The sequence below is a fragment of the Apaloderma vittatum genome, unplaced genomic scaffold, assembly GCF_000703405.1.
Source record: "Apaloderma vittatum isolate BGI_N311 unplaced genomic scaffold, ASM70340v1 scaffold10985, whole genome shotgun sequence".
Taxonomy (NCBI): domain Eukaryota; kingdom Metazoa; phylum Chordata; class Aves; order Trogoniformes; family Trogonidae; genus Apaloderma; species Apaloderma vittatum.
This window is the reverse complement of record NW_009718785.1, coordinates 37,078-40,543: the sequence shown is the minus strand read 5'-3', so window position 1 is coordinate 40,543 and position 3,466 is coordinate 37,078. Positions and strand designations below refer to the sequence as shown.

General features: G+C 41.5%; 1 non-coding gene across 1 annotated transcript; it reads left to right on the top strand.

Moving 5' to 3' along the window:
• Positions 1–3,149: 3,149 nt before the first annotated feature.
• TRNAS-GCU lies at positions 3,150–3,231 on the top strand. The gene has a single exon. It is a non-coding gene; the product is annotated as a tRNA-Ser (tRNA).
• The last annotated feature ends 235 nt before the right edge of the window (positions 3,232–3,466 follow it).

Here is a 3,466-nt window from a genome sequence, read left to right as displayed (position 1 = left end):
GCTAAAAGGCAGCTTTACACAATGTTCCCTGTATTTAGTGCATGCGTCAAGGGTTTATTCCTTGGTCCAAGCCTAAATGTATTGTTCACGCAGCTGAGCAGGATAATGGCATTTGAGTCGGGAAGGAAAGAATGAATCATTATTTGCTACAGAAGTCCTGACCCCGCCATCTCCCTGGCAAATTAATGCAATGCTTTCCAAGGCTCTTACACTGATACGTTTGTGAACCATCAATTATTTACATACCTGGTCAATAATTTAAATGTTCTGGAATGTGCTTATTACAAAATAACTGCCTTTGTTCTTTAAATTTACAAGGATACTCTGCTGGCATTAGCACAATAAATGACTTAATAAAGTCTTAACTGGAAAATTGAAATACTGGATTGTACTGCTTTGATGGTAACTAAGCCCACTTCTACACTTAGAAAAAAGTTTTCCTTGAAAGAATACACTAGGCATATGCAGAAATTTTAGTAAATAGGGAGCAATGTACCCAAGGGTTTAAGTGAAAAATAAAAAGAAATGTCACTTCCCCTTAAGTAAGTTATAGAGAGAGTAAGAAAATACTTTTAAGAGGGCTCTTGCTTAACTGACTTAACCATTTGCATATGAACTCGAGCAGTGCTCGAGATGCGATGGATGCGGTGTGAGCGAAGATGATGCTGTTCCAACATGGCACTCTCTGTGGCAGGCATGGGATCACAGCAGGCTTGGGCCCAGCTCTGGATGGGGCACAGCCCTTGTTGGAGGGTCCCTTCCAACACCCTCTTTTCTCCTCTCATCTCCACATCAGAAGAGAGAGAAGGTGTGCATGCGATATCGGTAACTCACACCAATTCTCTGCCTCTAAAGAAAGTGTCCAGGCAACCCCACTCTTGTTTTAACAATGTGCCTGGACAATGGGTGGCTTGTGTTTGCTGACAGGACTTTTGTAACTGCTCCATTGGGATATATTGCAAAGCAGAGTTTCAATGTAATTGAAGAAATAAACCTGGATAAACATTTTTCATGAAAAACAAACTGAGTCAAGTTGCCTTCAAGAGGGTGTTTGGGGTTGTGATTCATCTAATCCAAGCTCCTTTTTCTTTCCATCTTTTCAGGGGTGCAAATGTGTCTTAAAAAAGAGACTGTAACAGATTTGTAACATAATACAACAGAATTTTTTCTGAAATATGCAGATGACAGGTTAGCTTTTGATTAGTAAAACCAACCTCCCTGCTTAATTCTTAAAAGCGTTATTGATGGAGCAGACGTGCAACTAACCTACTTCGCCAAGAGCATTTCAGGGTAGAGTGCTATAGCAATAATCATCAAGCACCCAAAATGTCTATAAGCAAACTGAGTGATGCATTTCCAGAAAACTTTATCAATAAAAAGTTCTGCTTTAGTGAAAAAGGATCAGTGCACATTTATTTTCAGGTCCAGGTAATGATATAAATAAAGGTACAAACAAGAAATCATTTCATCATTAATGGTTTTTGATTAAGCATTACGGAGATGTGGACTAAACAAACCAAGGAACAGGCAGCAGTTCTGTGAGCTACATGGAAACCTAATGTCCTGTTCTTCACATCCTAAAGATAAGCAGCAGTGTGGACTCTCTCATGGCTAACAGGGATTGAGCACATGCTGCAGCTTCCATCAAACCTGGGGTGGTTCCTCATCACCTCACAGCAGCTCTTTTAGCAAAGTCAGTAGGAGCCTAGAATGTCATATCTTTCTGTCAGGCAAGGGTAGAATTGGTCAACACATTCAAAAGTTATCTGGGGCAAGAGAAGGAAAGCGCTGATTGACAAGAGTCTGATTTCCCAATTCCTGGATTTCTTTGTAAAGCCATTTTTATTGCAAAAGCAAATTTACCTTAGGCTACAGAAGTTTCATTCCACTAGTGTGCTGTTACTAGGTAGAAAACACAAAACTACTTTGGAAAAAGAGGCTTTTACTATGGTCTTTCCTTTGTTGCCTTGTCTGGGTGAGGAAGGTGAGGAATTGCTCTGACGAGAAGAGAGCAAGCCATAAATGATGCTCTATCTCTCTGTCTCACCACCTATTTATCTCTGTATGCTATACACCTGACCTGTAAGAAGCACATTCGAGGTCTTGGGAAAGAGACACGCAGCACGACATATCTCCCCTCCAGCTGCCCCATGATTTCATTTTTAGATATGCTCCTTTACCACCATGGCTACGTAGCAGTAGCACTGTTCCCACCCTGCTGATCGAAAGAATTGCAGGCTGCTATGTCCCCTGAGGACTTCTCTGTGCTCCCAACGCCACCATTCACCTTTCCCTGCACGCGCGGTTGTTTGTGTCACCCACTTCTCGGTGGGAAGTCAGCCACGAGGTTGGAGCATTTCCTAAGCTCCTTTCATGCCTGCCCGTTGTTGCTGGATAGGGACCTCAAGAGTCCTCTCCTATCCAGGCAGGCAACACTACGGCTTCTAAAATTAAGTGCAACCTCTTCCACCCCTCCCTCCTGCTGGTAGTTGTCTCTTTGCAAGCTGCCTCAGAGCAAAGAATCTCTCTGTCTTAGTTTACAATTTGTCATAAAGCAAGTCGGGTATTTCCACTTACCAGATGAAGACATTTCTGAAATACAAGGCTATGCTTAATTCTTTCCAAGGATATGCAAGTAGATTTCAACCAGATAATTTTGCAAGTACAGGACTTCTAGAGACTTATTATTCCTCTGATTATCCAAATAATCTGGTTATATCTTCTAATTAGATAACTTGATTTGACTTACAGCTCCATTTTCTACCTCAGTTTTAGAACATTTTTTCAACTTTTGTTTAGGAAGCTATAGTTTAAAAAGTTCCTTGCGGAGTTTCAATTTGCAAAAAAAGCCAGATGGTATAGTTAAATCAGAGGCTGGTAAGAAGCTTTTTATCTGATCTTTAACTGAGAAGGATGATGAATATTTAAATATTAAAAAAAAATGTGTTTTTTTTTAAAAGACCTAATTCAGGAAAACTGTATCCAAATGTCAAAAAGGGTTGGTGAAGGAGTTATACAAATCAGACAATACGTAGATTTCCAATAACGTATTGAAAGTTAGGGAAGTTCCAAGAGCTGGTAGCAGACCTAATATTGTGCCAGGACTTTCTAACGGAAGTTAAAATAAATAAATGTTGGATCATCATCGTGACGAGGTGGCCGAGTGGTTAAGGCGATGGACTGCTAATCCATTGTGCTCTGCACGCGTGGGTTCGAATCCCATCCTCGTCGACATGTTGGCTTTTAGGGGGCCTGTTAGCTCAGTCAGTTGAGCGTAGCGCTAACAACGCTAAGGTCACAGGTTCAATTCCCGTTCGGTCCCCATGTGTTGCCTGATCTAGTCGAGAGGTGGCCTCCCTGGCGGCAGGGAGGCTGGATTAAAATGATCTCTAAGGTCCCTTCCAGCTTAGGCCATTGGCCAACAAGCCTAGTCAACATAACAGAATTCCTGAGAGACAATTAATAG